Source organism: Megachile rotundata, chromosome 11 (genome assembly GCF_050947335.1).
Source record: "Megachile rotundata isolate GNS110a chromosome 11, iyMegRotu1, whole genome shotgun sequence".
NCBI lineage: Eukaryota > Metazoa > Arthropoda > Insecta > Hymenoptera > Megachilidae > Megachile > Megachile rotundata.
In genome coordinates, this window is record NC_134993.1 from 10833785 (window position 1) to 10848768 (window position 14984).

Sequence of the window (14984 nt, forward strand, 5' to 3'; positions counted from 1 at the left end):
GTAACTGTATATCAATTTGCATTTCGAGTAACGTACACATTTTTTGAACGCAAACAGTAAACAAGTTTTTGTGACTTTGAGCATGCATGCAGTACATTACAAACACCGGTAATAAATTTGCAAACGTGTATCAAAACTTATAGTCATACAGGAAACTTGATAAAATATTTGAAAAAGTATGTCAAATAGCTTGGATAATTATTGTATTGCATGTGTTAAAACGTTTGCAAATTTATACCGAAACACATAGATAACTACATGCAACAACACACTAAAACACTTGTACAAGTATGCAAGACACTTAAATAATCACTACATAAAATACACTGAAGCTTCAGTAACAGTTTGTTAAAATGTTTAAATAACCATTCTACATAATATACTAAAGCACCAGTAACAGTTTGTTCAAATATTTAAATAACCATTCCATAATACACACTAAAACACTAGTAGCAATTTGTCAAAACATTTAAATAATCACTCCATAAAATATATTAAAACACCAGTAACAATATGTCAAAACACTTAAATAATCATTCCACATAATACACTAAACCACCAGTAACAATATGTCAAAACAATTAAATAATCATTGCATAAAGTACACTAAAGCACCAGTAACACTATGCCAATACACTTAAATAATCATTGCATAAAGTACACCAACACCCAATAACAGTTTGTAAAAGCACTTAAATAATCACTCCACAAAATACATTAAAACAGTAAAAAATTAATAAAACATTCAAATAACCGCGCCATAAAACACAGTAATAAATCCGTATACACATGCACAATCACTTAAGGAAACACACTAGTAAAGTCACTGATACTTGTAGAACCACACCATAAATTTTATTAATACACCCCCATAATTAATAAAAAATAATTATTAAAGCACATTAAAGACTAGTAATAACATACTAAGTACACTAATATATCCGTATATGCATGCAGGTAACACACTGGTTAAGTCACTGACACTTGTAGAATCACACCATAAAATTTGTTAATACACCCGCATATTTATTAAAAAATATTTATTAAAACACACTAAACACTTATTAAAGCACAGTAGGTAATACAGGGACACGCACAATATCGGTAAAGTAAACCCTTGACTCGTACCGGTAAGTGTTGACAGGGCCGATCCGACCTCCTCGACTTCCAAAACAAAACTGAGCAGCGGCGACCTCTTCAAGTGTAAGTGCGATTGGTAGTTTACAGTGGCCAATAGACATCACGTAATCGACGAATAGATCAAATCGAAGTGCAAGAGTGATTGCTAGTGTACAGTAGCCAATCAGACATCATGTAATCCACCAATAGCGTGCAGCCACTCTCATTGGTTGCTGTATAATTATTCTAACGTCATATTTTTTATAATTTTATATTTTTTGGTAGTTTATTAACAAATTTATTGTTGTAATTATTTAAATTTATTAATTTTTTTTAACTTAATCATGCAGATATGTTGCAAAATGATTATTTATTAATATACATATATGTATATATCTTAAATTATATAATATAATATAATGGGAATAATATGATGGAATATAGGAGATTACTATATTTGAAATAACACAAAAGCACAATAACTTTTAAAACACTAAATGAATTTATTATTTAAGAAAAACGACTTCGAAGGACCTCTTTGAATAACTATATTTTATACGTGTGAAAATTATAATATCAGAGAAACAATAACAAAGAAATACATGGATTTTATTTTGTTAACATGCATAGATCCGATAAAAATCGAGCGGTATCTTTTTCCTTTGCTCTTGCAACAAATATTGGTATTCATATAACGAATCGGCTGCAAACGTAAAAAATAATAATAATCATAAATAAATTTAATATTACTTTTATTATATATAATCTGTTGTATTATTTAACCCTTTTCTTCTCTTTCCTGCAATTTTCTTCAGATTTATTTTTTTTTCCTTACTAGCGCCTAATGATACCTTATATTTCATCAAAGTGTGTACGCTACTGAGGACTTCTACGGATAGCTTACTGCGCATGCTCTGGGACTGCCCAACACTGATTCGGACAGTTTTTTATGATTAGTTCACCTGTTCCGCCGCTAGATGGCGCCACAATTTTTGTCCATAAAATGATCTTTTTTTTATTTTCGTTTTCAAAGTCCTCAGCAAGCTTTTATGACATTATTTCACTTCTAATGTGATCATATAACAATGTGCAGGCCTCACAAATACTTAAAACTCGCTAATTTTGTAGAAAATCTCAATTTTACATTTTTGTAGTTTCAACTTTCACCGTTAGATGGACGCAGTTTTTTTAGTCCATGAAATGCTACTTTTTTAAATTTTCGAATATAAAGCCTCAAGCCTTAACATGAAAGTGGGTTTCTTTTATTATTAGGATCTTAAAACAATTTGGAAGCATCAGCAGAACGAAAAAATGTTTTATTTAAAAAAAAAATCGTAATTATATGTTCGCGTAGTTCAGCGTCACGCCGTCTGATGACGTCACGTGTACAGTTTCCAGTAACTTCCATAAGATGTTGCAGTTTTGAACAACAAAGTAGCGTCAGGCTTTCTACAAACGGTAAATACTTATTTGAAATAAATAATAGGCAATAAAAATTAAGTATTTTAACTTTAATAAAACATAAGTGACATAACAAACTTTCAGAAACATTCTTTTCTTTATTACATTAAAAAAGTGTACATCTGTATACGCAAATAGATCAGGTGAATAAAGAGGTTAATGACCCTTGACAATCACCCATTATTTTCTCATCCAATTTAATTATTATAATAAATAATCTCTTCACTCTGAACATAAAAATTGAACTACTAACGATTTCAATTTTTTCAGCTAAAAAAACCAACGCAATTGGAAAGTTTCACATTTTTCATTCGCAGAAAAAAAATCATGGCGCTGCATTGTCTGCGCGTCGAAAATAATCGGCAATTTATGGGGTCGTAGTGGCCACGAGTGTTCATTGCGTCGAATTTAATGCTGACACGTCGAAAATGATTTTTCCGATTTATTGAACCGGATAACCGATTGAATCCAATTAAATGGGTTCCAGGAAAATTTTCGGGAACCGTCTGGCGCGGAAATCATAGAAATTTGGCAAATTGGTTATTGCTTCGTAAACAAGTTTTACCAGGGAACGATCCCGATATAAATTCATGTCCATTAAAAATGAAGAGACTTGTTAATTGTTGGCAATTATGTTGCAGTGATTATTAGATGTAAAGGTACTTTTTATTATTTTTATTATGGGGATATATAGGGGATATTGGGATATAGGGATATTTTAGGTTAGTGAGAATAAATTTTGTAGTGATGTGGGTTAGGTATTTAGTGGGTTAGGTACTTGGAGGTTATGAAAATTGGTAATTTGGGGATTTGGAAATTTGGGGTTATGGGTTTTAGTGATTCATGGATTTGAGAATTTAAGGCTGGGGAAATTTAGGGTTTTGGGAATTTAGAGATTTAGGAAATTCAAGGCTTGCGAATGTAGGGATTTGGGGAGTTACTAATTTTGTAATTTAGGAGGGGGTTGGACATTTAGGAATTTGTGAATTTAGGGATATGGAAATTAGGAAGTTGTGAAATTATAGGTTAAGTAATTTATGAATTTCTGAACTGAGTACTTTAGGAATTTAATGATTTGAAAATTAAAAAATTTAGGGATTCAGATTTGCAATTACTATATAATTACTATTATTATTATATTATTAATATTATTATATCATTATTGCTATCTAATTATCATTATTATTATATTATTAATATTATTATATCATTATTGTTATATAATTATCATTATTATTATATTATTATTGTTACATAATTGTTATTATTATATTATTATTATTTTGCAGTGACAGTTTTGAGGAACTATAAAAATGGAAAACCAAAGAATTTCAAAGACAAGTAATTATCAAATATAAAAATCCAAAAGCACAAAAACTTAAAAAGGTAAAGGTAAGCCCTAAAAATGTATCTAATCTCACGGCGATAGAACACGAGGCAAACTTCCTCCAAACAATTTCTCCTAACAATTCATACGCCAATGTATTTCACCCTCGACGTTTCGCGTCACCTGACTGTCATGCACAAGTGTGTGCTTCACATGTCAATTTGCGTCGGCGTGTAAATAAAAAAGAAGGAAAACGGGTGATGACGGTTTCCGACGACATTTCCTTCCCTAATTGTTACAACAACGACTTATCGATCGAGCTACGAAAATCGTGCAGCGGTATCGCGACTTTCTTATATTTTGTCAGCCACAGTTTCGCTCGATGAATAATTCACTGGTGTCGTGTTCACTTCCCTGTACTTCGATTGCATTAAAAAATTACCAAACAATAACATGCTGGTGGAAAACGATAATTTGGTCGGAACACGCGATTTCCTCAGATGCAGTTTTCTTCTTTTTCTTCTGCTTTATTTATACATGTGATCATAGTCATTTTTCAGGAAATTATATGGTGGGTGGATATGACTTTGGCTTTTTCAAATATTTGTTTGTGAATTTACAAATTACTAGATTAGTAAAGTAGTGAATTTTTATAGGTAGAAATTTATAAATTTATATACTTTTAAATCAGTAAATTTATAAATTTTTGAAGTGTCAGAGCGTGAGGTTTAAAAATCCCTATATAACCTAGAATATAAGTCCCTATTTCCGTAGAATATAATTGGAGAACCCTTTAGTTTTCCAATTATAAAATATCCAAATCGTTGAATTCCTAAATTTTCAATTTCTCAAGTCTCTTAGCTTTCGAATTCCATAAATACTCAATTTTTAAATTAGAAAATCTTCATGTTCACAAAAATTCCCTAGAACTCAAAATCTACCCACGTCATCAACATTTTCCAAATCCCTAAATTTCCTGAAATTTTCAAATTTCTCCAAATCCCCAAATATCCCTAACTCTTCAACTTTCCACAAATTTTCAACTCTCCTCAAATGTCCCCAAATATTTAACTTTTCCCAAATCTTCAAATATCCCCAAGTCTTCAACTTTCCCCAAAACTCTGAATTTCCCTAAATCTCCAAATCTTCAACATTTTCCAAATCCTTAAATTTCCCAACATTTACAAATTTCTCCAATTCTCCAAATATCCCCAAATCTTCAACTTTCCTCAAATCCCTAAATTTCCTAAAGTTTTCAACCTTCCCCAAATCCCTAAATATTCCCAAATCTCCAAATCCCCAAAATCCCTAAATTCCTAAATTCTCAAAACCTCAAAATTCCCAAATCCCCCAAATCCTCAAAATCCTCTATATCTCTAAAATCCTAAAATCTCTAAAATTCCCAAATCTCCATATTCCCCCAAATCCCTAAATTCCACAAAATTCCCCCAAATCCCTAAATTTCTCAAAATCCCCATATTCCCCATATTCCCCCAAATCTTTAAATTCCCCAAAATCCCCCAAATTCCCCAAAATCCCCCAAATTCCCCGAATCCCCAAAATCCCCATATTTCCCCAAATCCCTAAATTTCTCAAAATCCCCAAAATCCTCATATTCCCCATATTCCCCCAAAGCACTAAATTCCCCCAAATCTCCAAAATCTCCAACTTTCCCAAACTCCCTCAACAATTCCCTCACTGCAAAAAAATAAACAAAACATTCAATCAATCCATGTACATATTTCCCCATCGAACGATTTACCGACGCGTCAGAGCGTGCGTAAAAAGAGACATTGTACGTGTCGCAATTTCGATGATCGGCTCGGTCGCGTGTCAGCCTCGATTACCGCCATTTGCCGGCCAGATTTCGATCGTGACGGAAACGTTTTTCCATAATGACGCGAAGAACGATGGTGTATCGGTGACACGCGTGCGTTGATATCGCGGCCAGATAAAAACATCGCGTCACACCCCCTCTGTTCGCTGGGGTGACCTTAGGGCAGGGGGGCGGCTCGCAGGAAACGGCCGGGCAGAATAACGAAGGGCGTGAGCGCAATTCAGAAGCTATTATAGGCACGCGGTTTATTTCGACACGTGTCCTTACGGGGCTGAAATTGCCGTCGTTTGGTATCCTAACTACGGACTTCCGACGTGTACCCGCAAATCGTACCACGTTTTCGCTAATTGCGAACGCTGATTTATCGCTTGGACGCTCCTACGTATTCTCGCGATCTTCTGCGTTTAGTGGCATTCTTTTTCGTATCGTTCTTCTTTGGTTTTTTGGTTTTGGGAATATTTGCTGGGTTTTTTGGGTGTCAGAAAAATTATTTGATACATACCTCGGTAATTAAAAATGAAATTTAATATGAATGATTTATATGAATAGTTAATATGAAATTAATATGAACAATAAAAAAAAATAATGTAAATAATTCATAATGAAATTGTTATAAAATAATTGAAACTTAACATGTATATGAGCAATTAACAAAAATAATATAAATAATAGATAATGAAATTGTTATATAATAATTGAAAATTAATCTGTAAAATTAATATGAACAATTGAATACAATAATGTAAATAGTTGATAAGGAAATTGTTATATAATAATTGAAAATTAATCTGCAAAATTAAAATGAACAATTGAATACAATAATGTAAATAGTTGATAAGGAAATTGTTATAAAATTATTGAAAATTAATCTGCAAAATTAATATGAACAATTAAAAAGAATAATATAAATTATTGATAATGAAATTGTTATAAAATAATTGAAAATTAATATTGAAATTAATATGAGAACAATTAACAAAAACAGTATAAATAACTGATAATGCAATTGTTATAAAATAATTGAAAATTAATATTGAAATTAATATGAGAACAATTAACAAAAATAATATAAATTATTGATAATGAAATAGTTATAAAATAATTGAAAATTAATATTGAAATTAATATGAGAACAATTAACAAAAACAATATAAATAACTGATAATGCAATTGTTATAAAATAATTGAAAATTAATATTGAAATTAATATGAGAACAATTAACAAAAATAATATAAATTATTGATAATGAAATAGTTATAAAATAATTGAAAATTAATATTGAAATTAATATGAGAACAATTAACAAAAACAATATAAATAGTTGATAAGGAAATTGTTATAAAATAATTGAAATGCTTAATATTGTTATAAAATAATTAAAATGCTTAACATTGTTATAAAATAATTGAAATGCTTAATATTGTTATAAAATAATTAAAATACTTAACATTGTTATAAAAAAATTGAAAAGCTTAATATTGTTATAATATAATTGAAAATCTTGATATTGTTATAAAATAATTTCAAAGCTAAATATTGTAAGAATTTGAGAATTTGAGAATTTGAGAATTTGGGAATCTTGTCAATTTGAAAATCAGAAGATTAAAAACAGGAGAAATAGAAAATTTGTTTATCTAGTAATTTGAAAATTTCATAAATTGTGTAACTCTGTTATTCCAGAAAAGAGAAAATAATTATGTCATCTAAAAATAAAAATCTCACAGAATAAATAAAAATGAACCAAAAAGGGTAAGCAATATGTAGATACAATCTCAAGAAGTGCAAGCTAAAAATTAGTTATATAAAGAACGTGTGAACTCGTTCCTAAAATCCGAAAATTACAAGGTAACAAGGTCGCAAAAAAAGTTGCACGTTGAATAGAAAGCAAAGAGGAATAAAGAAAGAAATCATGTACCAGTACGTATTAGCAGTGGCAGGCTTGTAAGTTAACCGTGGTAACTGGTGGAGGACACGAGCGAGGAGCGTGGCCCCAGTAGGGGGTTACGCCATTGGGGGTGTTCGTTATATTCCGAGTCCTTTTGAAAGGGTCACGTGCCCGCGGCGTGCCCCTCGAGCCGATATCGTATTTGTACAACACGCATCCATTATTGCAATCCGGCTGTTTGTGTGTTTAGCGCGTTCTTTGTACAGCGATCCGTATATACGCGTTTTCTTTCGCCACCCTCGCAGATTTTCGCACACTTGTGCCCCGTTATATTGTGCCCTGAAACAATCGGGTACTCGCGATCGACGGACCACTCGAGAGAGCTGCCTCTTTCGTTTCGACGAATCACGTGGGAAAAAGTCTCTTTTTTATGGCGCGTGGGAGAAGTCAGTTTTTGATCTTTGACAAATGGAAATAATTTTTAGGATATTTGAGAAGTTTTTAGATCCTAAAAGTTGACTGGATAAAGTTGACTGTATAAAATTTTTGAGAATTAATTTTAATTAATTTTTAAACGTTAATTGGATTAATTAGGCATCTGTCTTAATTTCCAAATTAAAATCACATCATTACATTCTTTTATTTACTTCATATAATTTGTATAATGTTAAGTAATAATCTTACAATCCTCTCCTGAACATCATTTACAAGTGAACATTATCAACCGGCTACTTATCGAGCCTCCAACCTGTCCAAAGTACACCTGCAGTTACTTGGATTAATTAGGCATCTGTCTTAATTTCCAAGTTAAAATGACATCATTACATTCTTTTATTTACTTATAATTTGTATAATGCTAAGTAATAATCTTACAATCCTCTCCTGAACATCATTTACAAGTGAACATTATCAGACGGCTACTTATCGAGCGTCCAACCTGTCCAAAGTACACCTGCAGTTACTTGGATTAATTAGGCATCTGTCTTAATTTCCAAATCAAAATGACATCATTACATTCTTTTATTTACTTCATATAATTTGTATAATGTTAAGTAATAATCTTACAATCCTCTCCTGAACATCATTTACAAGTGAACATTATCAGACGGCTATTTATCGAGCGTCAAACCCGTCTAAAGTACACCTGCAAGATTTCCATTTCAACACGAAAAGAAGTGCAAGTACCACGGCCCCTGTCAAGTGTTTATCTCGATTACGTCATCGACATGGGAGCAGTGGAGTTTGGGTAATTAGCAAGAATTGATAAGTACAATATAAAGTTTCGATCATCAGATCGTCCGGGAGCAAACCATCTCGATCGGCGATCTTCCCGGTCACGAGAGAAGTCGATGCAAAGCGTCCGAGCACAAGAACCCGGTTGTGGGTCTTGGAAACATTGTCGGCACGGAGCTGTCGTCGCCGGAGAAGCGGTCCGTTAGTTCGAGAGCCCGTTGTGTCTGGCTAACAAGTCGACCCTCGTGGCCCCTCGAGGGTGGTCGGCCCCGGGAGGTCTCCCGATCACGCGCCCGCTATCGGCTACTCGGACACGCCCGCGGTCCGTCATCCCATCATCCACGCTCGAACCTGGACACGACACCGCTCGCCCTCTTGCAACCAACTTGGATCATATCCGAGCAGGTACTGCACCTCCTTCTTCGTCCTCAGATAGGATAATGTTCCGCTATTTAGAGGAGCTCGCAGTGCCCGCAGCCACCCAGGATGACCGCATAGACGTCGCGAGGTGAGTTTTACCTTTGGACTATAGGTGGTCCTGTGTCTTTGTAGTTGGACTGACTTCTTGATTTTTGCAGGGATTTGAGGATGATGGACATCGGTTTGGACTGTGACTAGGATTGCAGATTGTACGTCTACGATTGGAGTTATAAGCTTATGTGTTCATGCTTGAAGTCATAAACGTATGTGGCTGTGATTAGACTCACAAAATCATAAGTTCAAGCTAGAAGTCACAAATTATATATATGTTTAAGGGTGAAGTCTAAGTACAAGTAAAAAGCATAAGTATTAAGTATTAAGTATTAAGTATTAAGTATTAAGTATTAAGTATTAAGTATTAAGTATTAAGTATTAAGTATGAGGTATTAGGTATTAAGTATTAAGTATTAAGTATTAAGTATTAAGTATTAAGTATTAAGTATTAAGTATTAAGTATTAAGTATTAAGTATTAAGTATTAAGTATTAAGTATGAAGTTTAAGTATGAAACTTGTCTAAGATTAGAGTCATAAACTTATAGGTTCAAGCTTGTGACAGTTGAGTTATAAATTTATGTAGCACATCTATGCTTGGAGTCATAAACTCATATGTTTAAGTATGAAATCATAGACTTATAAATCTGTAATTAGAGTCATAAACTTATAGGTTCATCTTGAAGTCACAAACTTATATGTCCATGCTTGGAGTCATAAACTTATGTTGTACATCTATGCTTGGAGTTATAAACTCATATGTTTAAGTATGAAGTCATAGACTTATAAGTCTGTAATTAGAGTCATAAACTTATAGGTTCAAGCTTGAAGTCACAAACTTATGTGTCCATGCTTGGAGTTATAAACTTATGTTGCTCATCTATGCTTGGAGTTATAAACTCATATGTTTAAGTATGAAATCATAGACTTATAAATCTGTGATTAGAGTCATAAACTTATAGGTTCATCTTGAAGTCACAAACTTATATGTCCATGCTTGGAGTTATAAACTTATGTTGCTCATCTATGCGTGAAGTCATAAACTCATATGTTTAAGTATGAAGTCATAGACTTATAAGTCTGTGATTAGAGTCATAAACTTATAGCTTCAAGCTTGAAGTCATAAACATATATTATGACCAATGTTGAGTACACTTCCCTGAAACTCACAGTCCTCTAAATCCCATATTCTCTTACCAAGACGACAAGTCCCAAGTGTATCTTGTACCAACTTATAACGACAGCAACCTCTGCGAATAGAGAAGGAACAAAATGGCGCGCGCTGATCAAAATAACACCGCAACATTCGATTTCCGAAGAGGACCTACGCCACCGACAGATGTATCCGACATTGATCGGTGTCAGCGTTCTCAAAGGGGTCCGTCGTTAAACAAATTTTCGTGGTATTTCGTGGGCTTCTAGGCCTCTACGAAAAAATGTTATTATTGGAGGTTTCGGACCGAAAGCGAAACCGTGTTCGTCGAACCCGCCTTAATGAAGGTACATTCTTCGCTCGCCCTCCGATCAAGATATCTCCCGTATAAATTGAATGCTTTTCACCGAAGCTCAATCAAGCGGTACGGTAGTCGAAAACGAAAAAAAAAAAAATATACTACCGGACTACGATCTCGATTAGAGGAGACCCGATCGACGCTGATCGTCGTCGCGGTATGCCACGCTCAACTTTGCCTTTTCTTGCCGATTATCTTAACCCTTTGACTGTCACGTGTTTTCGTGAGTTCATTTAAGGCGATGGTGGACGGAAGACGAGTGCCGGGAAGTTGGTGGGCCAGTGGGATGCTCAAAGGGATCTAGGGAATATTGTGTATTTTGACTTTTGTGAATTTGGGACTTTGGATATGTTGAAATTTAAATGTATGACTTATTGTGTTGATGAATATGTATACATACATTTAGGACTTAAGGTAAGTTAAGATTTGAATATATGATTTATTGTATAGATATATATGTATATATAAATCTTGGACTTCAGATGCGTTAAGATTTAAATGTATGACTTATTGTATATGTTTTAGCTGTGGATATTTGGTGAAGAATTGAAGAATTAGAGAATTGAAGAATTGGAGAATTGGAGAATTGAAGAATTGAAGAATTGAAGAATTGAAGAATTGAAGAATTGAAGAATGGAAGAATTGAAGAACTGAAGAACTGAAGAACTGAAGAATTGATGAATTGAAGAATTGAAGAATTGAAGAATTTATGAATTGATGAATTGATGAATTGATGAATTGAAGAATTGACGAATTGATGAATTAGAGAATTTAAGAATTGATGAATTGAAGAATTGAAGAATGGAAGAATTGAAGAACTGAAGAACTGAAGAATTGATGAATTGAAGAATTGAAGAATTGAAGAATTGAAGAATTGAAGAATTAATGAATTGATGAATTGAAGAATTGATGAATTGAAGAATTGACGAATTGATGAATTAGAGAATTTAAGAATTGATGAATTGATGAATTGAAGAATTGATGAATTGGAGAATTGAAGAATTGATGAATTGAAGAATTGAAAATATGAAGTATTGAAAACTTGAAAACTTCAAAATTTGAAAACTAGAAAACTTGAGAACTTGAAAAATTGTAAAAGTGACTTACCAAAAAATTGCATTTTATAACTAGAAACACATGTCACAAGCACCCTGAAACATGGACCCACGAGTGCGAATCATTTCGTACTAATAAAATCCCACAATAATTAATAACACATTTTATCGAACATATAAACACTATGTCTTCCAATTCCGATGTTGAAAACAGCCTATTTCCAGGTAAATCTGTGGGACATATATGTCTCGTTAGGATTTTATAAGGATCATTTACAGAATGTCCCACCTTAAACATCTCTTTTATTTTTTATGGTAGAGAAAAGTGTCAACATAGAATTCGATTCAGATGCTTAATACCGTAGGAAGAAAATATCTTAGGATGCCGCCCACGGGCATGCTAACGAAGCTTGGGGTCGTTATACTCCTTTTAATTAATGACCACTATCGTCTTCCGCTCGGCCTTACTCTCACTCTCTATTTTTAACGATAATCTTCTGTGTTTCTTTTTTACTTTTTGATACATTGTGCGATCGGACACGTCATTGATATTAATGATATTCGAGGTGGATGAAGTTGGATTGGGTCTTTGTTGGTGGAGTTTACTCAATTTATTGGTAATTTCAATTTATTGGTAGTTTCAATTTATTGGTATTCTCAATTCATTGGTAGTTTCAATTTATTGATAGTTTCAAGTTAATGATAGTTTTAAGTTATTGGTAGTTTCAATTTATTGGTAGATTCAATTTATTAGTAATTTCAATACATTGATAATTTCAGTGTATTGAAAGTTTCAAGTCATTGTTAATTTCAATTCATTGGTAGTTTCAATTTAATGATAGTTTCAATTCATTGGTAGTATCAGTTTATTTATAGTTTCAGTTTACTGGTAGTTTCAATTTATTGTTAAGTTCAATTTAGTGATAGCTTGAATTTATTGGTAATTTCAATTCAATGGTAGTTTCAGTTGATTGATATCTTCAATTTATTGGTAATTTCAATTTATTGATATTTTCAAGTTAGTGATAGCTTGAATTTATTGGTAATTTCAATTCAGTAGTAGTTTCAGTTGATTGATATCTTCAATTTATTGGTAATTTCAATTTCTTGGTATTTTCAATTTATTGATAGCTTGAATTTATTAGTAATTTCAATTCATTGGTGGTTTCAATTTATTGACAGTTTCAATTTATTAGTAATTTCAATTCATTGGTAGTTTCAATTTATTGACAGCTTCAATTTATTGGTAATTTGACTTCATTGCTAGTTTGAGTATCAAAAATTCACCAGAACTCCTCAGGATCCACATCAGAACCAAAACACATATTCCTCGACCATGCACCTCCCGAAGTCCACCCTTTTCCTCCACCAAATCGCGTTAATATCCCTCAAATTAAAGTCTCTTCTCCTCCCTTCATTCTCTCCCTTTCGTCCCAGTGACCTGATTTCGTTTCCGCGGCAAAAGGAGGATAAAAACGTCGGAACAAGTAGTCGAGGATGTTCCAGAAGGGCCACGTCTGACGTTGAAGGGAGAGGCTCGCCGAAGAAGAACAGAGAGCCCGATCAGATAGAGAGAGAGAGTTTTAAGGGAGCGAGCTGAAGCGTAGAGCTGGAAAGAGAGAAAAAAGGGTCAAACTCGTTTTCGTTTTCGTCGCTAATTAGACTCGTTAACCGCCTCTCTTGTGGCGTAGCAGGCGTAGCCATAACCGGGCGACTTCTCTTCGGCTGCTCTCTGAGAGGCCGCCTTGAACGGCCACCAATGTGCTCGGAGGCTAGTTTGTTCCCGTCTCCCAGTCCTCCAGGGTGCGTTGATCGCCCCTCTTGGCTATTCGGCATGCGTGCAGCACGCGAAATTGCAGCTGCGACAGTCCTACGTCGCGATTAGCGTGTCGGCGAAAACCTGGTGATGGTGGTTGTGATGGTGCTGGTGGACACTTACCGATATTAATGTAATATGGCGATACAGGTGGGCGAGTGCTGGCGACTCATTACGTCCACATGGACCAGCGATGACAACCGTGATTGCATCGGTACGTACTTATCGGCCCACATGTGACATGGGTGTCTTCGGGTACCACTTGCAGTTGGATATATGGCTATAACGCATTGTGTATAGTAACATATGTCTTAGCATCATCTTCACGTCTTCATGTATGTCGTGCTTACTGTACTTGGTTCATTTGGAGGGAATATTTCACCTCAGATGTCTAGGTCAAGCTTAATGACTGATGGTGTGGTTGGACTACTTTAACCTTGTGATGCTGACGTGTTCACTAGATCTCCTCTCAATCGTAGGTAGACTCGGATCTACTGGACTCTGCATTCACAGTGACTCTTCATGTCATAAAGTTTCATCTAGGCTAGAGATCACATGAGGACTCTATATGACCTTGATCAGAGTCATGTGTAATTAGTCCTGATGGTATATTTGAACCGATGTGTTTGGACTACTTTAACCTTGTGACGCTGACGTGTTCACTAGATGTCCTTTCGATCATACGTAGACTCGGATTTACTGGACTCTGCATTCACAGTGAATCTTCATGTCATAAAGTTTCATCTAGGCTAGAGATCACATGAGGACTCTATATGACCTTGATCAGAGTCATGTGTAATTAGTCCTGATGGTATATTTGAACCGATGTGTTTGGACTACTTTAACCTCGTGATGCTGACGTGTTCACTAGATCTCCTCTCGATCATAGGTAGACTCGGATCTACTGGTCCAATGCTGACCGACAAATATCGAAAAATATGAACAATGTGCTATGATCACTTCTGAATGACCTTGACGCAACCTTGAAGACTTCTACATCTCTTTGCTATCACAGCACTCTATGCTGCTGACAGGCAAATGTGAAAGAATACTAATGTGACCATGATCAATTCTGAATGACCTTGAACCATAAGATCTTTGTCCATCTCACTATTCCCGCCAAAGTTAGATGTCAGTTTTGAAGAATGCCTAAGCTCTCCAACGACCTTGAAGCCAACCATTGACCTCGACACTAAAATCGCAGTCGGGTAAACACGGACCCAATGCAAAAAGGGCCCCACAAAAAGGTCTGTCCGTCCTCGGATGA

At 34.3% G+C, this 14984-nt stretch overlaps 1 long non-coding RNA gene across 2 annotated transcripts in view; it reads left to right on the forward strand.

Moving 5' to 3' along the window:
• Positions 1 to 2509: 2509 nt before the first annotated feature.
• The window catches only part of LOC143265336 (uncharacterized), a 61402-nt gene continuing 48927 nt past the window's right edge, over positions 2510 to 14984 (forward strand). The window contains exons 1-5 of one of the 2 annotated variants that reach the window (XR_013039761.1): positions 2510 to 2577; positions 2851 to 3239; positions 3870 to 3966; positions 8924 to 9371; positions 9442 to 9636. This is a non-coding gene — a long non-coding RNA (uncharacterized LOC143265336). Of the gene's footprint in view, positions 2578 to 2627; positions 2724 to 2850; positions 3240 to 3869; positions 3973 to 8923; positions 9372 to 9441; positions 9637 to 14984 lie in introns of those variants that run through there. The other variant, XR_013039762.1, reaches the window with a different exon arrangement.